Source organism: Lactuca saligna, chromosome 4, assembly GCF_052625555.1.
Source record: "Lactuca saligna cultivar CGN05327 chromosome 4, ASM5262555v1, whole genome shotgun sequence".
Taxonomy (NCBI): domain Eukaryota; kingdom Viridiplantae; phylum Streptophyta; class Magnoliopsida; order Asterales; family Asteraceae; genus Lactuca; species Lactuca saligna.
In genome coordinates this window covers 146,239,001-146,262,931 of record NC_136420.1, presented here as the reverse complement: position 1 = coordinate 146,262,931, position 23,931 = coordinate 146,239,001, and positions in this window count along the sequence as shown.

Genomic DNA, 23,931 nt, shown 5'->3' with positions numbered 1-23,931 from the left:
GATTTGGAACACTACCAGAAACTATTTTGGATCATTGGAAATGTTTTTTTATGATATGGTAGTGCTTGTACTCATCCAACCACAAGATATTTTAAAAATTTTTAAAATAATTATTGCTTTATATGATAAACCAAGTTTTTTTTTTTTTTTATTTTTTTTTATTTTTTTTTTTTTATTTTTTTTTTTTTTAAATTGTTGATTTAGAATTGTCTTGTTTATGATTTTAGTTGGATCATGAATTATGTGATAATTTAGTTGTTAGGAAAGATGATCTAATTGATGCTTAATGACCTCCATAACTTGTCCTCAAGTTATGGAAAATGAAAGGTCTCATCATTAAAATCAAATTAAACTCATAGGTTATGAATGTGAAGAGTTTGATAAGTTTCATAACTTGCCCTCAAGTTTTGGAATTTGCAAAGCCTCATTAAATGAAAACTTAATTCCATGTTAGTTTTACCGCTAGTAGGCCTCATTCACGAAGCCGGTCTATAAGGGGGTTATAAGACTACTGCCTATAAAATGGTGGTTTAATGGGTGTCAACTCTCACCCACCGCTACCTTGACTGGTGGAGGGTCGTTAGCCGAACGGTAGGAAAGGACTCTATTTCTCCCTCATTAAAAGTATAATGACAAATATAAAGTAACTAAACTTTCACTAAAATCCCAATCTTAGTTACTTTAGGAAAAACATGAAAATGGTGCCAATCCATGAAATTATACAGTAACGCCCGGGTTTCAGCGCTAAGCATTTTTGTCAATGTAATAGTCTAGGTCAACTCTTGTAACTCTTTTTGAAGTAATAAAGATGAAATATTTGAGTATTATGTGAATTATGTGTATTTATGTGCTTATTATTTAATTATAAATGTATAATTAACAAAGAATAAAAATAAGTGTCAAAATTAAAGTGTAGGATAAGCCCAATATCTCTACATAAAGTTGTAGTGGTCGAAACAAGGATTCCGAGGATATAAAGAACACCGAAATCCGAGTTATAACGAAGAAGTTATGACCCGTCGAAGTTTCGCGACAAAACCGACACAATACCGGAAAGCGTAAATAGTGAATTTACGATAGAGCGCGATTTAGCCTTAGAAATCTAAACAAAAGTCGTAGAATATGTTAAACTAAGAACATCGATAAAAAGAACACCTAAATCTGACTTTGTATGAAGAAGTTATGATTTTTCTAAGATTCGGCTTAGCAATGCACGACCCGAAACTCGAATTTTAGTTCGAGCGGTTTTTGGCTTACGCGATCTAAATGAGAGTTGAATATCTCATTAATAGGAACTCAACGGTAAAAAGACAGACGAAAACGGAGTCCGTATGAAGGAGTTATGAATTCTTCGCGGTTATTTAACAGTCTAAACGCCTCCTACTGTTAAATTTGAGATCGGTCGAGAATTAGCAGACGGAGTGTAAACGAAAGTTGTAGTTCTTGATTTTACCTAGGCGTGGATATAAAGAACGTCGAAAATGGAGCTCGTATGCAAAAGTTATGATTTTTCTAAGTTTGAAGGCTGATACGCGATAGGGGGTGACGTGGCACCACCAGAATTGGACACATGGCAGCACCAGAAGGTTGCCACATGCACCAAATCGACGAGTCATGACTCAGACTCGGCGAGTCCATCTGATTTCTCCCTTATAAATAGAGGTGCCGGGTTCCCTCATTTCCTCACCCCTCAACCCTCGTCTTTCTCTCTCTAAACTCTCTCTCTAAGCTCCCTAAGCCCCCTAAAAGCCTAGGTAAACCCCCTAGCACCTGAAGGAAGCCCCGAGGCTCCCAGAGTCCGGAGAAAAGAGCCTTTCAGCTCAGGAACGCTGCTCCAGCGAAGCCCGGTTTTCGAGAAAAACCCGTTGTAAGTGAGTTGTACCTATCCTATCTTTAGTGTAGCTTATGTTTTAATATAGGGATGTTATTAGGTCCTTAAAATAATTATTTGGGCTATTATTATGAGTTATATTGAGTGTTATTAACACTTATATAATAATAATAATACTCGGACTAATTAATTTGTCGCGGTTATCATTAAACTAAACCCTAGTGGTATCGATACTAGGTTTTATCGAAGGAATATCAATTTGAGAGTATCAAAGCGCTGTCCGAGTGTTGAGTCACCACCTAATCAGGTGAGTGCATAGTTACTTTCAGCTTACACATAGATATGAAGTATTTTATATAAATTACGTGCTATGTGTACATAATATCTGAATACTTGCTATCTATGTTGGATGAACGTTTTATACATGTTTTCAAAGATTTAAACTGTATATGTATTTTATATCTACAAAATGTTTTGGGAAAAACATGGGTAGATGTAATAGTTGATGTGTGACAAAATAAAATAATGAGAGGCCTCGTTATAGATGTTATTGATGATACGATCATCTAGCAGAGTATAGATGACGACCACGGACTATTCTAGACAGTCCAGTGGAACACTAGCAGGCTCGCAACTTGTATGTGTTTATTTGAACTGTGTGTTCACCAGATGTACTCCATCCCCCACATGGTTGCCTTTAGGACATCTATTGTTGAGGAATCCTGTTAGCAGTAGTGTCCGTCCCGATGATGATCCTTAGGCTAGGTCCCTTATGATAGGTGTTTAGGGACGTAAAGTGAGGATAATGGGAACGGGTAATCGGGTTATTGTTGATTGATGAAATTAATAAACTTATTTATTATGGGTTGAAAACCCTATGTGCTCACCAGGCTCCCAAGCCTGACCCACTCAGTTTTATGTATTACAGGTAGTGGCGCTTGAGCATAGATATGATGTTTGGACGAGGGATTACGGATATAGGCCTGTAGATATGAAATAATGTAGTAAGGCTTGTATTGTACTGTTTATGCTTTTGATCTGTACGAACATGACATCCCAAGTCTTTTAATGAAATACATTTCTATGGAAATGCTTTTGATAAATCTTTATCATATTTTGTTTTGGGACAAATTCCGCAACACTTTTATTTAAAAATGTTACTCTGATTTTTAAACAAAGCATAAACAAACCGGTCTTTTCTGGCCGTGATTTTGGGGATGTCACAGTTGGTATTAGAGCATTAGTTTAAGCGAACTAGGAATTTTTAGGATTTCTAGACTTAAACTTAGAATGCTAAGCGATGATTGTGAGGTGTGAGCACTAGATTATTTTAGGAATTGTGCCTAAAATGATTTTATGTGCTAAATACTTTGTGCATGATATGTTGTTAATTGTTCGGATCTATGGTCTGTTGCCGACCGGATCTGGAAACCTTATGTGTTTAGGATTGTAAATGTACGACTACGATATTAGAACTAGCATGTAAATGTTTCGGAGTGATAAGGATGATTTAACCGTCTATCCTAAATAAAGATCTAAATTCACCTTATTCAGTGTATAGATCAAGATGGCAAGGACCCGTAGCGGAAACGTGAATGCAAATGGGAACAGAAACCAACCCCCGGTGATTGAGCAAATACCGGTGATGGAAGCCGCTGCTGAGCCAGTCACCATGGCCGGAGTGCAAGCGATGATCCAAGCGATGTTGGATCGTCAAATGGAAGAAACTAGACGTTTGCTCCAGCAAAATCGAGAGGAAGCGACTATTCAAATCGAACAGCCCGAGTTGAACGAAGGGTAGACTGAGGAAGGAGACGACACTGGAACTGTTGGTCAAGTCAACCCACCAATAGTCCCACAAAACAACCAAGATGACAGAGTCGAGGGAAATGGATGCAAGTACAAGGACTTTCTGACTTGCAAGCCATCGACTTTCACGGGAAAGGAAGATCCAATCGGAGTCATGGATTGGATCTCGGAGATGGAGTTAGCCTTCATGGCGTGTGGTTGTAGAGGGAAACTACAGACCACGTTTGCAGTGCGTCAGTTTCGAGGAGGCGCTGTACGTTGGTGGAATACCTTGGGGAAGACTTTAAGCCCCAACAAGCCCCTGCGACTGACATGGGCAGAATTTCTGGTGTAATTCAAATGAAAGTACTGCTCAGCTCAAAACCTGCTAGAGTTAGAGAACCAGTTTCTAACCCTGAAGAAGGGAAGCATGTCAATCGATGAATACACGAACAACTTCACAGAAAAGATGGAGTTTGCCTTGCGTCTTGTTCCGGATGAGCTGACGAAAATTGATAAGTACGCAAAGGGACTTCCATGGGAGTACGCGGTGCCAGTACGTCAGGCACCTACTTTGGGGGCAACTATCTGGTCTGCCAAGTCTGTGGAGGACATGATTAAGGGAAGAGCTTCCAGCAAAATCGAGGTTGGCGAGAAGAGGAAATTTGAAGGGTCTGCTAAACCCAACAAAAAGAAGAGCAAGTTCGGTTCAAAAAAATTCGGGGGAGGAAACGAATTTAAATGGTGCGAGAAGTGCAAGAAAAAGCACTCGGGAAAATGTGGCGATGAAGTAACTTGCTACAAGTGTGGGAAAACGGGGCACTATGCCAATGAGTGCACCACCAAAAAGAAGGTGTGCTATGAGTGTCGTGAAGAATGGCATATTGCTAAGGATTGCCCAAAGAAGAAAGATGCGGGAAGGCCCAACATACCACCAAAGCCAAAGGCGAGAGCCTTCCAGATGACGCTTGAGGCTGCGAAGGAGGCAGCAAACGTCGCTTCAGGTACCTTTCTTGTAAATGGTTTGCTTGCAAATATACTATTTGATTCCGGAGCTAACTACTCTTTTGTGTCGCATAAATTTGGTGGAAAATTATCACTGCCTGTAGAAAAACTTGATAACGCCCTAATTGTAGAAGTTGCCAGTGGTAAATTCATACCTGTTTGCAATTGTATTAGGAACATCGTCATTGACCTAAACGGAAACGAATTCCATGAGGAACTATTACCCATAGAGTTAAACGATTTCGACATCGTTTTGGGTATGGATTGGCTTAGCGCCAATGATGCCGAGATATTATGCCGAAAGAAGATAGTTAGGATAAACCCACCCGGAAAGGAATCATTTATGGTGTACGAGGACAAACGCAGAGTGAATTCTGGAATCATCTACCTGATGAAAGCCAGGAAATGTTTGACCAAAGGATGTGCATCATACTTGGCATTCGTAATCGAGGCTAAAAAGGAAAAGAAAGAGGTGCAGAATATACCGGTTGTGTGCGATTATCCGGAAGTCTTTCCCAAAGATCTTCCCGGATTACCACCTAACAGGCAAGTGGAGTTTCGTATAGACTTATTATCAGGAACAACACCGATAGTAAAGGCACCTTACCGATTAGCACCGACGGAGATGAAGGAGCTCATGATGCAACTTCAGGAGCTATTGGACATCGGATTCATTCGACCTAGTTCATCACCCTGCGGAGCTCCGGTGTTATTTGTGAAGAAGAAAGATGGAAGCATGAGGATGTGCATAGACTACCGAGAGGTGAATAAGGCAAGGGTGAAGAACAAGTATCCATTACCGAGGATTGATGACCTATTCGATCAGCTGCAAGGTTCGAGCTACTTCTCAAAGATCGATCTTAGGTCAGGATATCATCAGCTGAAGGTGAGAGAGCAGGATATTGAGAAGACTGCATTCAGAACAAGATATGGACACTACGAGTTCTTGGTTATGTCATTCGGACTAACCAATGCTCCTGCAACATTCATGGATTTGATGAATAGGGTTTATAAACCATTCCTCGATAAATCTGTGATAGTGTTCATCGATAACATTCTCATCTACTCGAAAATCCGGGAGGAGCATGGCAAGCATCTACGAGAAGTGTTGGAGGTGTTAAAGAAGGAGAAGCTTTTTGCAAAGTTCTCCAAATGCAACTTTTGGATACGGGAAGTCCAATTATTGGGTCATGTTGTTAACCAAGAGGGAATAATGGTTGACCCCGCCAAGATCGAGGCTGTAATGAAGTGGGAACGTCCAAAGAGTCCCACGGAGATTCGAAGCTTTCTAGGATTAGCCGGATATTACCGACGATTTATCCAAGGATTTTATTCGATAGCTCCTCCATTAACAGCTTTGACCCATAAAGGAGGTACGTATACATGGAGTGAGAAACACGATGAGGCTTTCGAGAAGCTAAAGAAGAAGTTATGTGAAGCACCAATACTTTCTCTACCCGATGGAGTCGAAGATTTCGCGGTTTATAGTGATGCATCTGGAGTTGGTTTGGGTTGTGTTCTGACCCAAAGAGAAAAGGTGATAGCATACGCATCTCGACAATTGAAAGAGCACGAAAAGAACTACCCCACTCATGATCTGGAGTTGGCAGCGGTAGTATTTGCCTTAAAGATATGGAGGCATTATCTCTACGGCACGAAGTGCAAGCTCTTCACTGATCATAAGAGTCTCCAGTATCTCTTTAATCAGAAGGAGTTGAACATGAGGCAATGACGCTGGCTAGAACTTCTCAAGGACTACGACTGTGAGATACTTTACCACCCGGGTAAAGCAAATATTGTTGCTGATGCTCTCAGTCGGAAAGTCAATCTTGAAAGGAAAAGGCCAAGAGCGTTAAGAATTGAAGTCGTCTCGACGATTGTGGAAAGTATCAGGAAAGCTCAAGAAGAAGCCTTAGAGAAGAATGACCGAAAGGAAGAACGTTTGGGAAAAACGTTAGTGTTCGGTACAAACAGTCGAGGACTGAAGGTATTCCAAGATCGAATCTGGGTACCCAAAACGGGAGGAATAAGAGATCTTCTGATGGAAGAAGCACATAAGACCATGTACTCAATTCATCCCAGTAGCACTAAAATGTATAGGGACCTAAAACCCTACTACTGGTGGCCGACGATGAAGCTCAATGTTGCGAAGTATGTGGCCAAGTGCGTGACATGTGCGAGAGTTAAGGCACCACATTAAAAACCGTATGGGAGTTTAGAACCCTTACCTGTACCCATGGGTAAATGGGAGGACATCACCATAGATTTTGTGACTAAACTGCCCAGAATGAAGAACGGACACGACATGATTTGGGTAGTCGTGGATCGTTTCACCAAGAGTGCACACTTCATAGCAGCCAACGAGAAGTGGTTTATGGATAAGCTCGCAAATGCTTACGTGAAGGAAATTGTAAGACTTAACAGTGTCCCTCTTACAATTGTATCTGATCGTGATTGTCATTTCACGTCGAGGTTTTGGACGAGTCTGCAAGAGGAATTAGGTATGAAATTATGTTTGAGTACTGCTTACCATCCGCAAACCGATGGTCAGAGCGAAAGAACGATTCAAACACTAGAAGATATGGTGAGAGCATGTACCCTTGAATTCCAAGGGAATTGGGACGAGCACTTACCTCTGGTAGAATTTCCTACAACAATAGTTTTCACTCGAGCATCAAGATGGCACCTTATCAAGCCTTGTATGGATAGAAGTGTCGTACGCCGTCTTGTTGGCTAGAAGCCAGAGAGAAGCAGTTTATGGGCCCCGAGATAGTACATGAGACTGCTGAGAAGTTGAAGGTGATTAGGGAAAGAATGTTAGCAGCTCAGGATCGTCAAAAGAGCTATGCTAACAAGAAAAGACGACCGATAACCTTTGAAGTTGGGGATTCGGTTTTGCTTAAAGTCTCACCGTGGAAGGAACTTATACGATTTGGGAAACGAGGAAAGTTGAGTCCAAGGTTTATTGGACCGTTCAAAGTTCTTCAGAAGATCGGGAACCAAGCTTACAAGCTGGAATTACCCGAAGAACTCAATGGTATTCATAACTGTAACGACCCGTTCCCGGTATGTTAATTAATTGTTAATTGTCTAAGTTTTCAAGAGGGACTCGGCGAGTTCTAGCCTGACTCGCCAAGTTGGGTCGCGTATTTTGTGCACGCGGGAGCCGGGGACTCGGCGAGTCCATATCCCGAACTCGGCGAGTCCGTCCGTCTGGGTGAAACCCTAAATCCCCGGGTTTGCCCACTATTTAAACCACATTATAGCCTCATTCTTGCCACTTTCACCCAGAGAACACAGTGAGAGAACCCTCATCCTCCCTTGAGAGCTTATAAGTGATTTGGTGCCATTTTGTGAAGGTGTGAAGAAGGAGAAGAAGAAAGAAGCAAGGAAACGAGTTGTAGTGCAAAGATCCAAGGGCAAATCTGAGTTTATTGAGGTATTTTCGGAGTCCCCTTCTTGTTATATGCTTTAAACTTCCATTAGAGCTCTTCTAAGAGCTATTTGATGTTTGTCCCAAGCCTTATGTTTGCATGAACGTCTTAATAAGTCGAAATACCTTTGGATCTGAATGTTGGGGTGTTGTAGAGCCCAGATCTACTGTCCTTTTGGAGTTACATTGCATATTAGCCATGGATCTACTCATTTTATGCATCTTTTAGCCTTGTTTCCCTTATTCATGAGGTTGTGCACGTAAAGTTGGAAACTTTACGTGGTAAAACAGCTTATTGGACTCAGATCTATCGATTGTATGCATTGGATTCAAACAAAATCAAGTAGAAATCAGTTGCATGGCGGCGACTCGGCGAGTCGGAAGAACGACTCGACGAGTCGGGTCGCGAGTCACGAGTCCTTCAGTTTTTATCAGTGTTGAGTGTACGAGGTGAGTTAGAGAGTGGACTCAGCGAGTTGAGAGTAGACTCAGTGATGGAGGGACTCGACGAGTTTGTTCATCAACTCGGCGAGTCCAAGGCAATCTTCTTGGGGATCAAGAACAACTCGTCGAGTCTGTTCATACGACTCGGCGAGTCAGATGAAGATTGTCTGAGTTCTTGGATCAAGTGGGTACTCGTCGAGTCGATGCCAGACTCGACGAGTAGTAGTGAGCAGAAGTGAAAAGTGAGAGTAGGACTCGACGAGTTGGGTGGCCAACTCGGCGAGTCAGCCCAAAAGAGAGTTGACTTTGACCAAGGGTAAAAGAGTCATTTTACCCCAAGCGCAGTGTTTAGTATTTGATTGAGTGTGTTTATGGACTTGTAGCCGAGGAGATTCAGGAGCAGCCGCCGTTAGCTTTCCGAGCCACACACTCAGCAGCCAGCTTACGAGGTGAGTTTCCTTCCAGTAGGAACGGGTCTAAGGCCACAATGCCGGCCCGTTCAGTTAGCAGTAGTTTCCGGATTTAGGTCCGATGCAGCAGTTAGTATGTTCGATGCCTTCGTGGTTCGAACAGGGTTGTGTGCTATGTTTTATGTGTTAAGTATTATGTGTTCCGGGCCACGACCCGATGTAGCATGTCGTATATGTGTTATGCTAGTTGATGTGTTATGCCATGCCATGTTTAGTCAGACAGTTCCGGACTTCGGTCCGATGCAGTTAGTTCCGGACTTCGGTCCGATGCAGGGGACAAGGTCCCAGTCAGTTCCGGACTTCGGTCCGATGCAGTTAGTTCCGGACTTCGGTCCGATGCAGGGGACAAGGTCCCAGTCAGTTCCGGACATCGATCCGATGCAGTCAGTTTCGGACTTCGGTCCGATGTAGTAGTTCTGGACTTCGGTCCGATGCAGGGGACAAGGTCCCAGTCAGTTCCGGACTTCGGTCCGATGCAGTTTCCGGGCTTCGGCCCGATGCAGTGGGCAAGGCCCAATATGTGTTTATATGTTATTGTATGGTATGTGGTAGTTTGGGGGAGCTCACTAAGCTTCGTGCTTACAGTTTTAGTTTTGGTTTCAGGTACTTCCGCAAGCAAAGGGAAGAGCTCGGGATGACGGCATCGCACACACTACCGCCTCAGCTTTAGCCTGGTATTGATTTAGTTGTTTGATTTGATGTAGTATGATACAGCTTTCCGCACAGTATTTTATCATGTTTTGGAATACGTCACGCATGGTTTTATTATATGATACTCTGATGACAGTTTTGATTATATTAAAAACAAAAATTTTTGGGTCGTATTTTTGGGTCGTTTCAAGTTGGTATCAAAGCCCTGGTTTGAGGGATTCGGATACACTTTCGGGTGTATCTGAACTCAAACTAAGGGAAATAAAAGATTTTAATAAATAAAAATGTTTTACAAACAGAATTTTGAAAATACTTAGAAAGAAAGAATTGTTTTAACAAGATAGAGGTGTGTGCATGCGGTCAGCCGAGCTCAAGTAAGTACTCCCAAATTACCCATACAAATTATTGTCCAGTTTCAGTTTCAGTAGAACAACATGCTAGTATAGGGCTAAGGATCTAGGAGAATGCCTTATGTGCCTGTTTATGTGTTACAGCTTTATGAGTATTGCATGCTAGAATTGAGTAGATAGCAGTAGGATAGCCTGGTTAGGTTATGCCTGATAGTACGAGCTTAGCATCTTATGCTAGTGCAGAATTGTGTTATGAGAATAGTTTGCTTGAGTCTGTTTTCCGTGTCCGAATGCTGCTTGCTTTGTGCTTAGTGGGGTTCCGAGTGATGGGAGTTAGCCATTAGGTGAGCACGTCACACCACATGTGACTAGGATTGAATAATCTCAGAGTACTGGAACTGGCCCTATTGCGCAGCTCTTGTTTGAGTCCAACCATTATAGGGACGGGTCTTTTACTCGAAGGATTATCTGATCCTCATCCCATGTGATGGTGTTTAGGTAATGGCTAATTGGCGTTATGAGGAAACCTTCAGCAGCTGAGGACCAGTTGTGTCGAGCTTGAAGTTTCCCTAGGGCAAGCCTAGGATGAGAGTATCAGAGAATGGCAGTAGTAGAAGTGACTTGGTGGAGTCAAGGCGGTTCTTGAGGAAAGTACGGATAGATGTCGAAGGTAGTAGGGGCCCATACTACTAAAAGTAGAGGATCCGTACTCGAATTAAGGAAGGCCAAGACAAGACCAGGAAGCTAGTAGTCGTATCATGATCCCTTGAAATATTTCAGTGTTCTGATGTTGTTATGATATGTTTCAGAATGGTAGTTTTGCGTCCGAGGCCGGCAGCCGGTAGTTCAGATGTCGGAGGGGGATCAGGATCGGGATCAGGCCCGGAGGCCGGGCAGATGGATGAGCAGACTAGGGAGTTCCTTTCTTCCGAGGTTACCCGCATCATACTAGAGCAGACTCCTGTGATCTTTGGTTCGATCAAGGAGGGTATTTTAGAGCTGATGGATGAACGATTGAGTACTTTTCGGGCTGAGATGGCGGCCGTGATGGGGTCGCGCACTCTTACATTCAGGGAGTTCAGGGCGTGCGGAGCTCCAAACTATCATGGGTCGCGGGACCCCATAGCGAGTACCAGGTGGTTGGCGGATGTGGCCAACGCATTCCGCACCAGCAGATGTCCCGAAGGGGACAAGGTCAGATTGGCGTCCTGTCTTCTGAAGGACAGGGCACGGGATTGGTGGGAGGAGGTTGGACACTCCATCAGGGATGATGCGGCGTTGGATGCTATGACCTGGACTGATTTCTCTACCAGGTTCAGGGCGGAGTTTGCACCGGTCATTGAGGTGCAGCAGCTAGCCAGGGAGTTCCAGGATCTTACCCAGACTACCGAGACAGTGGCGGAGATCACCGCCAAGTTCAGGGAGAGGGCTCTTCTTGTTCCTCAGTATGCAGCCGATGAGGAGATGAAGAAGGCCCGTTATCATGAGATGTTGCGGAGTGATATCCGCATGTTTGTGAGCCGGTCCAGTTGTAAAACGCTGGACGACATGATTGCTAGAGCCAGGGAGAGGGAGATTGATCTCGAGATGGAGAGGAAGAGGAAACCGGAGGCGGTTTTGGGTTCAGGTAGTGCGGGCAAAATGCCCAAGGTTTCAGATCACAGGTCCAGGAGTCAGCAGAGCCACGGTCGGTGTGGCAAGTGTGGGAGGATGCACGAGGGGGCGTGCAAGGCAGGGAGTTCCGGCTGCTACAAGTGCGGTCGGGTTGGGCATATGAGCAGGGATTGTACGGCCCCTGCTACTGCGGTTTCAGCATCAGATCTGATTTGCTTTCAGTGCAATCAGAGGGGACACAAAAGGTCCCAGTGTCCCAGTTTAGCTGCAGCAGGGAAGGTGGTTGCACCTGCCCCTGCCACCCTGAGGATTACGGATGGCCGGCAGGGCCGAGCTGATGCGCCAGTGGCGAAGAGCAGGGCATTTCAGATGACAGCAGAGGAGGCGCGAGCGACTCCTGATGTGGTGACGGGTATGAATCTTTCCTTCATCTTTTGTTATTATATTGCTTGAATATTACTTGATGATATGTTTTATTTAGGGTCGTTCTCGGTGAACGGCATCCCCGCTTTGGTATTGTTCGATTCGGGGGCTACCCGATCATTTGTATCGCTTGCGCTTAGCAAGAGACTTAGCAGAGCTCCCGAGGAGCTGGATTGCCCACTAGAGGTTGAGATAGCAGATGATAGGACCATGAGGGTCGGCAGAGTACATAGAGGGTGTTCCCTTCAGATATTTGATGACCAGTTTCCAGTGGACCTGGTTCCTATTCCCCTGCGTGGGAATAAAGTTATTGTGGTCATGGATTGGCTGAGCCCCAATGGGGCGGTGATTGATTGTGAGCTACAGCTAGTGAGGGTTCGCACTCCCAGTGGGGGAGAGATAGTGATTCAGGGCGAGAGGCCCCAGCGAGGACCGATCTTTTGTTCCGCCGCGAGGGCGAGGCTCTATGTCCAGCAGGGTTGCGCCGGTTTTGTAGCCTACGTATTGGATGCCCGGGAGAAGGGCAAGATGGCGATTGATGATGTTCCTGTTGTTCGTGACTACCCGGATGTGTTTCCCGAGGATTTGCCGGGGATACCTCCAGAGAGACAGGTTGAGTTCAGGATCGATCTAGTTCCTGGTGCGGCTCCGATAGCCAAAGCACCATATCGGCTAGCTCCCCCTGAGATGCAGGAGTTGTCTACGCAGCTTCAGGAGCTGTTAGACAAGGGTTTCATTCGGCCGAGCAGTTTGCCTTGGGGAGCGCCGATCTTATTTGTGAGGAAGAAGGATGGGTCGCATCGTATGTTCATTGATTATCGGGAGTTGAATAAAGTAACGGTGAAGAACCGTTACCCACTTCCGAGGATAGATGACTTGTTTGATCAGCTTCAGGGAGCGTCTTGGTTCTCCAAGATCGATCTACGCTCCGGTTATCATCAGATGAGGGTTAGAGATGAGGATGTACAGAAGACTGCTTTCAGGACCCGGTATGGTCATTATGAGTTCTTGGTGATGCCTTTTGGGCTCACCAATGCCCCATCCGCGTTCATGGATCTCATGAACCGCGTGTGCAGACCGATGCTAGATCGGTCGGTGATAGTATTCATAGATGACATCTTGGTATATTCCAAGACTCAGGGGCAGCACGAGGAGCACCTGCGGGAGGTGTTGGAGACCTTGAGGAGGGAGAGACTTTTCGCAAAGTTCTCCAAGTGTGAATTCTGGTTGCGTGAGGTGCAGTTTCTTGGCCATCTCGTCAACCAGAAGGGTATTCTGGTAGATCCGGCCAAGATTGAGGCCGTGATGCAGTGGGAGGTCCCGAGGTCTCCATCTGAGATTCGGAGCTTCCTAGGATTGGCAGGGTATTATCGGAGATTTATCCAGGACTTCTCCAAGATAGCGGTGCCGCTCACCCGACTAACCAAGAAGTCGGTGGTTTTTCGTTGGGGGCCTGAGCAGCAGGCGGTGTTCGAGACTCTCAGGCAGAGATTGTGCGAGGCTCCGATCCTTACTTTGCCAGAGGGCGTAGAGGATTTCGTAGTCTACTGTGATGCTTCGATCACAGGTATGGGAGCAGTATTGATGCAGCGAGGCCATGTGGTAGCTTATGCCTCGAGACAGTTGAAGCCTCATGAGGCTAATTATCCTACCCGCGATTTGGAACTAGGGGCAGTTGTGTTCGCCCTCAAGATTTGGAGACATTACCTTTATGGGGTCCGCTGTACTATTTACACGGATCACAAGAGTTTGTGATATCTTATGGATCAGCCGAGTTTGAACATGAGACAGAGGAGATGGTTAGACGTGCTGAAGGACTATGACTGTGAGATCCTTTATCATCCAGGGAAGGCCAATGTGGTGGCCGACACCCTGAGCCGCAAGGTGTCGACGGCCCCTATCAGAGATCTGTGTATGAGGATGACAGTGATCACTCCCTTGTTGGAGCGGATCAAGGAGGCTCAGATAGAGGGTCTCAAGGAGGAGAGGCAGAAGTGTGAGAGGATAGTGGGCCGAGTAGCTTCATTTGATTACGACAGTCGTGGTTTTTTGACACTTCATGGTAGGATATGGGTACCGTACTGGGGTGGAGTACGGCAAGTATTGATGGACGAGGCTCATAAGTCTCGTTTTTCTATCCACCCAGGGGCGACGAAGATGTATCGAGATCTTCGATCGGATTATTGGTGGCCCTGCATGAAGCGAGATGTCGCTTGGTATGTGGAGAGATGTTTGACCTGTCGGAAGGTCAAGGCGGAGCACCAGAGACCTCACGGCAAGATGCAGCCGTTAGACATTCCCGTGTGGAAATGGGAGGATATCACCATGGATTTTGTCACCAAACTTCCCAGGACCGCACGTGGAGTGGATTCGATATGGGTAGTGGTGGATCGGTTGACGAAGAGTGCCCATTTTATCCCGATCCAGGAGAGTATATCGGCGGAAAAGTTAGCCGACATCTATGTGCGGGAGATAGTGGCACGTCATGGAGTGCCGGTATCGGTGGTGTCAGACCGAGATGTCCGTTTCACCTCCAGATTCTGGAAGCGGTTCCACGACGAGATGGGTACTCGTCTTCATTTTAGTACCGCTTTCCATCCTCAGACTGACGGGCAGAGCGAGAGGACGATTCAGACTCTCGAGGACATGCTTAGGGCATGTGTTCTAGACTTTGGGGGCAGTTGGGATACGTATCTTCCGTTAGCGGAATTCTCGTATAACAACAGTTATCATGCGAGCATTGATCGACCTCCTTTTGAGATGTTATATGGCAGGAAGTGCAGGACCCCGATTTGTTGGGGTGAGGTCGGTCAGCGAGTCATAGGGAGCACCGAAGTGGTGCTCAAGACGACGGAGTTGATCCAGCAGGTCCGTAGTAGGCTGCAGACTGCACAGAGTCGACAGAAGAGCTACGCCGACAGGAGGCGTTCAGACTTGGAGTTCCAGGTGGGAGATATGGTTCTTCTGAAGGTCTCACCTTGGAAAGGTGTCATCAGGTTCCGAAAGAGGGGAAAATTGGGCCCCATATTTATTGGTCCCTTCAGGGTTTTGGCCCGGGTGGGTCGGGTTGCTTATCGGTTAGATCTCCCTGAGGAGCTTAGTCAGATACACAACACCTTCCACGTGTCGCAGTTGAGAAAGTGTTTGGTGGATGAGTCAGCAGTCGTTCCCCTAGAGGATATTCAGGTTGATAGCAGCCTGAATTATATTGAGAGACCGGTCGCGATTCTGGATCGGAAGATCAAAACCTTGAGGAACAAGGTCATACAGCTAGTGAAGGTGCAGTGGCAGCACCGGAAGGGATCTGAATGGACGTGGGAGGCTGAAGAGGAGATGAGAGCGCACTACCCGGAGTTATTCGCAGATCCAGCCGTAGCAGACTTCGAGGACGAAGTCTGAGACAAGTGGGGGAGATTTGTAATGACCCGTTCCCGGTATGTTAATTAATTGTTAATTGTCTAAGTTTTCAAGAGGGACTCGGCGAGTTCTAGCCTGACTCGCCGAGTTGGGTCGCGTATTTTGTGCACGCGGGAGCCGGGGACTCGGCGAGTCCATATCCCGGACTCGGCGAGTCCGTCCGTCTGGGTGAAACCCTAAATCCCCGGGTTTGCCCACTATTTAAACCACATTATAGCCTCATTCTCGCCACTTTCACCCAGAGAACACAGTGAGAGAACCCTAATCCTCCCTTGAGAGCTTATAAGTGATTTGGTGCCATTTTGTGAAGGTGTGAAGAAGGAGAAGAAGAAAGAAGCAAGGAAACGAGTTGTAGTGCAAAGATCCAAGGGCAAATCTGAGTTTATTGAGGTATTTTCGGAGTCCCCTTCTTGTTATATGCTTTAAACTTCCATTAGAGCTCTTCTAAGAGCTATTTGATGTTTGTCCCAAGCCTTATGTTTGCATGAACGTCTTAATAAGTCGAAATACCTTTGGATCTGAATGTTGGGGTGTTGTAGAGCCCAGATCTACTGTCTTTTTGGAGTTACATTGCATATTAGCCATGGATCTACTCATTTTATGCATCTTTTAGCCTTGTTTCCCTTATTCATGAGGTTGTGCACGTAAAGTTGGAAACTTTACGTGGTAAAACAGCTTATTGGACTCAGATCTATCGATTGTATGCATTGGATTCAAACAAAATCAAGTAGAAATCAGTTGCATGGCGGCGACTCGGCGAGTCGGAAGAACGACTCGACGAGTCGGGTCGCGAGTCACGAGTCCTTCAGTTTTTATCAGTGTCGAGTGTACGAGGTGAGTTAGAGAGTGGACTCAGCGAGTTGAGAGTGGACTCAGTGATGGAGGGACTCGACGAGTTTGTTCATCAACTCGGCGAGTCCAAGGCAATCTTCTTGGGGATCAAGAACAACTCGTCGAGTCTGTTCATACGACTCGGCGAGTCAGATGAAGATTGTCTGAGTTCTTGGATCAAGTGGGTACTCGTCGAGTCGATGCCAGACTCGACGAGTAGCAGTGAGCAGAAGTGAAAAGTGAGAGTAGGACTCGACGAGTTGGGTGGCCAACTCGGCGAGTCAGCCCAAAAGAGAGTTGACTTTGACCAAGGGTAAAAGAGTCATTTTACCCCAAGCGCAGTGTTTAGTATTTGATTGAGTGTGTTTATGGACTTGTAGCCGAGGAGATTCAGGAGCAGCCGCCGTTAGCTTTCCGAGCCACACACTCAGCAGCCAGCTTACGAGGTGAGTTTGCTTCCAGTAGGAACGGGTCTAAGGCCACAATGCCGGCCCGTTCAGTTAGCAGTAGTTTCCGGATTTAGGTCCGATGCAGCAGTTAGTATGTTCGATGCCTTCGTGGTTCGAACAGGGTTGTGTGCTATGTTTTATGTGTTAAGTATTATGTGTTCCGGGCCACGGCCCGATGTAGCATGTCGTATATGTGTTATGCTAGTTGATGTGTTATGCCATGCCATGTTCAGTCAGACAGTTCCGGACTTCGGTCCGATGCAGTTAGTTCCGGACTTCGGTCCGATGCAGGGGACAAGGTCCCAGTCAGTTCCGGACTTCGGTCCGATGCAGTTAGTTCCGGACTTCGGTCCGATGCAGGGGACAAGGTCCCAGTCAGTTCTGGACTTCGGTCCGATGCAGTCAGTTCCGGAGTTCGGTCCGATGCAGTAGTTCCGGACTTCGGTCCGATGCAGGGGACAAGGTCCCAGTCAGTTCCGGACTTCGGTCCGATGCAGTTTCCGGGCTTCGGCCCGATGCAGTGGGCAAGGCCCAATATGTGTTTATATGTTATTGTATGGTATGTGGTAGTTTGGGGGAGCTCACTAAGCTTCGTGCTTACAGTTTCAGTTTTGGTTTCAGGTACTTCCGCAAGCAAAGGGAAGAGCTCGGGATGACGGCATCGCACACACTACCGCCTCAGCTTTAGCCTGGGATTTCTTTAGTTGTTTGATTTGATGTAGTATGATACAGCTTTCCGCACAATATTTTATCATGTTTTGGAATACATCACGCATGGTTTTATTATATGATACTCTGATGACAGTTTTGATTATATTAAAAACAAAAATTTTTGGGTCGTTTCAATAACACCTTCCATGTGTGTTATTTGAGGAAATTCACAGGAGATGTTCCCGACATAATTCCAATCTCAGAGTTAAGGATGGATGAGAATAAAAGGCTGATCGAAGAGCCCGAGGCAATTGTTGACCGTAAGACTAAGAAGTTACGACGCAAGATGGTCGACTTGGTGCTAGTCTGATGGAAACATTCGAATGGGCCGAATCTCACTTGGGAAACAGAGGATGACATGATGAGTCGCTATCCACATCTGTTTGCTGATGCATGATTCCGGGACGGAATCATCCTAAGGGGGAGAGAATTGTAACGCCCGGGTTTCAGGGCTAAGCATTTTTATCAATGTAATAGTCTAGGTCAACTCTTGTAACTCTTTTTGAAGTAAAAAAGATGAAATATTTGAGTATTATGTGAATTATGTGTATTTATGTGCTTATTATTTAATTATAAATGTATAATTAACAAAGAATAAAAATAAGCGTCAAAATTAAAGTGTGGGATAAGCGCGATATCTCTACATAAAGTTTTAGTGGTCGAAACAAGGATTCCGAGGATATAAAGAACACCGAAATCTGAGTTATAACGAAGAAGTTATGACCCGTCGAAGTTTCGCGACAGAACCGGCACGGTACCGGAAAGCGTAAATAGTGAATTTATGATAGAGCGCGATTTAGCCTTAGCAATCTATACAAAAGTCGTAGAATATGTTAAACTAAGAACATCGATAAAAAGAACGCCCAAATCTGACTTCGTATGAAGAAGTTATGATTTTTCTAAGATTCGGCTTAGCAGTGCACGACCCGAAACTCGAATTTTAGTTCGAGTGGTTTTTGGCTTACGCGACCTAAATGAGAGTTGAATATCTCATTAAGAGGAACTCAACGGTAATAAGACAGATGAAAACGGAGTCCGTATGAAGGAGTTATGAATTCTTCGCGGTCATTTAACACTCTAAACACCTCCTACTGTTAATTTTAGATCGGTCGAGAATTAGCTGACGGAGTCTAAACGAAAGTTATAGATCTTGATTTTACCTACGCGTGGATATAAAGAACGTCGAAAATTGAGCTCGTATTCAAAAGTTATGATTTTTCTAAGTTTGAAGGCTGATACGCGATAGGGGTGACGTGGCACCACTAGAATTGGACACGTGGCACCACCAGAAGCCCCTTTTCTTTGAGAAAAACCCGCTGTAAGTGAGCTGTACCTATCCTATCTTTAGTGTAGCTTATGTTTTAATATAGGGATGTTATTAGGTCCTTAAAATAATTATTTGGGCTATTATTATGAGTTATATTGAGTGTTATTAACACTTATATAATAATAATAATACTCGGACTAATTAATTTGTCGCAGTTATCATTAAACTAAACCCTAGTGGTATCGATACTAGGTTTTATCGAAGGAATATCAATTTGAGAGTATCAAAGCGCTGTCCGAGTGCTGAGTCACCACCTGATCAGGTGAGTGCATAGTTACTTTCAGCTTACACATAGATATGAAGTATTTTATATAAATTATGTGCTATGTGTACATAATATCTGAATACTTGCTATCTATGTTGGATGAACGTTTTATACATGTTTTCAAATATTTAAACTATATATATATTTTATATCTACAAAATGTGTTAGGAAAAACATGGGTAGATGTAATAGTTGCCGTGTGACAAAATAAAATAATGAGAGGCCTCGTTATAGATGTTATTGATGATACGATCATCTAGCGGAGTATAGATGATGACCACGGACTATTCTAGACAGTCCAGTGGAGCACTAGCAGGCTCGCAACCTGTAGGTGTTTATTTGAACTGTGTGCTCACCAGATGTACTCCATCCCCCACATGGTTGCCTTTAGGACATCTGTTGCTGAGGAATCCCGGTAGCAGTACTGTCCGTCCCGATGATGATCCTTAGGCTAGGTCCCTTATGATAGGTGTTTAGGGACGTAAAGTGAGGATAATGGGAACAGGTAATCGGGTTATTGTTGATTGATGAAATTAATAAACTTATTTATTGTGGGTTGAAAACTCTATGTGCTCACCAGGCTCCCAAGCCTGACCCACTCAGTTTTATGTATTACAGGTAGTGGCACTTAAGCATAGATATGATGTTTGGACGAGGGATTACGGATATAGGCCTGTAGATATGAAATAATGTAGTAAGGCTTGTATTGTACTGTTTATGCTTTTGATCTGTACGAACATGACATCCCGAGTCTTTTAATGAAATACATTTCTATGGAAATGCTTTTGATAAATCTTTATCATATTTTGTTTTGGGACAAATTCCGCAACACTTTTATTTAAAAATGTTACTCTGATTTTTAAACAAAGCATAAACAAACCGGTCTTTTCTAGCCGTGATTTTGGGGATGTGACATATACTTTGCAGCTTGTTAAGTCATTAGTGTAGCGTGTGTGGTTAACCGACACACTAATATGGGACTAACAATGTGTGGCAAAGGGTAACTTGGTGTTAATCATAGATCAATGGAGAGTGTTGGTTAACCGACACATTGATTAGGTGATTTGTAACATTGGGTGTACCAAGTTAATTTACATGCTTATTCACACCATGTTTGTGATCCTCGGTATCCCAGTCACAAACTTGATGGGCACAATTGGGATTTAAACATGCCATTGAAAATTTCAATGAATCTCAAAATCTAGGAATTTAAAACCAATTAAAACTTAATACACCATTTCGTTTTTCATTGTGGAAATTGGTAAATCGTCATTTACCTACCTTTAAATATTTTATGATTGGATTACGACATCCCTCTTCGCAATTGTAGAATATTGTGTTGGGTCCTAGACTTAATATTTCATGTTGGGTGTAATATTAAGGATTCTCATCTAGTCTAAACTTTGTTCTTCTTCTTTTTCAAATGTCTATCCTACACAATGCTTTGTTGGATTAATGTCTAAGTCCATAACTATAATTGGTAAGACTTGACCCGACCCGACATGGTCCATTTGGGTTGCATACCATCATGCACTTGGATAGACAATAACGAGAGAAATAAGACACTTATGGTTATTAATATATTATAAGTTCTAGTATATTAATAATAAGAATAATAAGATTATTTAATTAGTATTGATCAAGAATTAATCTAGGATTAATTAAGTGATCAAAAGAAGACTAATTAAATATATGGGTTGATTGTGTAAATCATCCATACTTATATAGTGGGCTAATGCTCCATGGATAATCAAGTTGGGCTAAAACCCATAGGATGGTCCATGGATGCTCCATGGTGTATTTGAACCCATGGATCCAAGGAAATGGAAAGCCATGACAATTAAGGATTTACCCTAATTGTAACACTATATAATGATATTATTCTTGAAAAAAAATCGGCCACTAGAGAGTGTAACAAAGGGCTAGCCGATTTCATGAAGTGTAGGACTCTCTCAAGTTATTCTAAGAGTTTTGATGATTGTGATTCCATTTGAGGCTTCCACACTATTGGGGCTAGGCACTCAAGCTTCATGAAGACTTTCTACATCAAAGAGGTATGTATTCTATCTTGTTATATTCATTGTTTTGTATGCTAGATTAGGATAATACCTTGGATATTCTTATTTGCATGTATAATAGAGAAAACATAGATCCAAGGTATTTAGGGTTGCATGTACACTTAGGAGTGTTAGAATGCTCAAAACCCAACAGTGGTATCAGAGCCTAGGCTTGTTTTCTTGTTATACTTGCAATAGAAGCTGAAAAATCGAGTTTTGATGCTGTCAGCCCAGCAGACTCGCCGAGTCCATGAAGGGACTCGACGAGTCCAAGGCAAAATGCATCCAACTCGCCGAGTTTTGTTCATGCACTCGACGAGTTGGACCTCAGACAGCATATTTTCGAGGTTTTTGGCTGGAAATGGACTAGGAACATTACCCTAAGTTGTTTTTGAACTTATAAACTTGTTTTTTAATGTGGTAATGTTCATGCTAATCCATTTTCAAAGATAATTGTCAATAGATTCATGTTTTGTATTAGTTTAAGGTTTAGACTAATTACATGAAGAAGTTTGATATGAATTATCTTGTTCTTATGAGTTGCTTAGATTAATAGAAAAGTTAATTGAAATAGTTGTTTTCAATCCATTTTAATCTAAGAGTTGAGTATAAAATGTGTTTGTGTAACTTGTCCTCAAGTTACATGAAGAGTCACATTAAAGACTCATAAAACTCATAAAAGTTGGTAATGGTTACAAAATGAAGAGTCTTGTGTCATTCAATTTTTTTTTATGACTCCATAACTTGTCCTCAAGTTATGGAAATTCAAGAGTCACTTCATTAATAAATAAATAAATAAAGTGTAACCTTAATTAATTCCATAAGTTATAAAAATAAAGAAAAGTTAATTATTTTATTTGTTTAAAGTCTTCCATAAGTTATGGAACTTGAAGAGTTTTTGGATTAAAGCTACTTTAAACACATAAGTTATGGAATTAATTAGTTTTGAATAGTTTCAAAACTTGCCCTCAAGTTTTGGAATTTGAAAAGTTTTCACTTATGAATACTTTAATTCCAAGTTAGCCCTTAGAATTTTAAAAGAGTTAAAATTCAAAACTTATACTATTTATAACATTAATGGTTAATTATTATATATATGTATAAGAACAAGTCGTTTTACCGTTAGTAGGCCTCATTCACGAAACCGGTCTATAAGGTGGGTATAAGGTTGTTCCCTATAAAATGGCGACTTAATGGGTGTCTACTCTCACCCACCGCTTGCTTGATCGGTGGAGGGTCGTTAGCCGAACGGGTAGGACAATGACTTTAAATTCTCCCTTCATTAAAAGTATTAATGATAAATACTAAAGTAACTAAAATCTTAATAATTCCCAATCTTAGTTACTTTAGGAAAAATGTGAATTTGGTGCTAGCCCATTGAATTCACACTTTGTACCTTACCAAGTCGTTGGTGGAGCGTGTGTGGTTAACCGGCACACTAACTTGGACTAGTAAGGACCACGAAGGGTGACTTAATGTTTGTCATAGATCAATGGAGCGTGTGTGGTTAACCGGCACATTGATTAGGTGATAATATTAAGGGTACCAAGTGAATTGGTATAGTTATTCACACCTTGTTTTGTGATCCTCGGCATCCCAGTCACAAAATTTGAGAGGGCACACTCGAGATTGAAACATGCCATTGAAAAGTTCAATGAATCTCAAAAAGATCTAGGAATTTCAAATCCAATTAAAACCTAATAAATCATTTCGTTTTTCATGGTGGAAATTGGTGAATCGTCATTCGCCTACCTTCAAATATTTTATAGCTTGGATTACGGCATCCCTCTTCTAAGTTATAAAATAGTTTGTTGGGTCCTAGCCTTAATATTTCATATTGGGTGTCATATTAAGGACTTTAAATCAACTATCTTGAATATCTCCCAAAATATGTCTGGTTTAGACATTTATGATCTTCCCAAATCTCTAGAAGATGATGTTCCTCAACATCATGCTTCACTTCCTCTATCTCCTCCAATTATTCTCCCTCACCCACAAGTTCTTGAAAAGTTTAAAGTCACTCGAGACCTATTGGCAAGTTAAGGTCTTGGTGTGGTCACATCTTGGAGATGTAGTCACATATTGACAAGACGGGAGAGTTGGGTGTCAAAGTCTCGTGAAAGTTGGATGTTCAATCACTTTCTTAGTAACATAGCGGGTCACTTTGGGACTACTATGAGACAGACTATGACACGAGCCTTAATGATCTTATCTATTTGCTTTGTGCTGTCGAATCAGCAATGATTTGGAACACTAGTAAAGCAAATTTTGTTAGAAGATCAACTTCCCAAACCTTAAATGGACATTGGCAATGGTAGCATTGGATATCTAGAAAAGCATTTCTCTTCCCAATGGAAAGGGATCGGCCATAGTCAACTCGGTTGACCAAATGGTAAAGAGAAAGGCTAAGTCTGAGATAGTCTCATGTGCCATTATCAAAGGGTCTACATGTGTTTTGTTGCCAAAGGAAGGGGCATTGGTTGCGAAGCTGCCCTATTCACCTGAAAGGTCATAAGGTTGATGAAGTAAAGAGGTTCGACTCTACTTCAGGTAAAGTCCACTATCTAACTCTGCTAAGTTTCTATTTGGAGATTCTTGATACATGATGTGACTGGGTCACATGGTGATGTTTTAAGAATCAAAGAAAAGGTAAAGAAACTTAAAGAAAGAATATGCTGAATCTGATCGCGTAGATGGATTTCTATCGCGTAGTTTGAAGATCGGATTCTTGAGCTACTTCTTAGGAGTTATAATATATTACTTAGGAATAGATAACAACAAGGTTTTCATGTGGATTGTAAGGATAAGTTTTTCCGCAAAGTTTTAAAATAAAAGAAAAAAAAAGGTTTTAATTTTTATTTATTT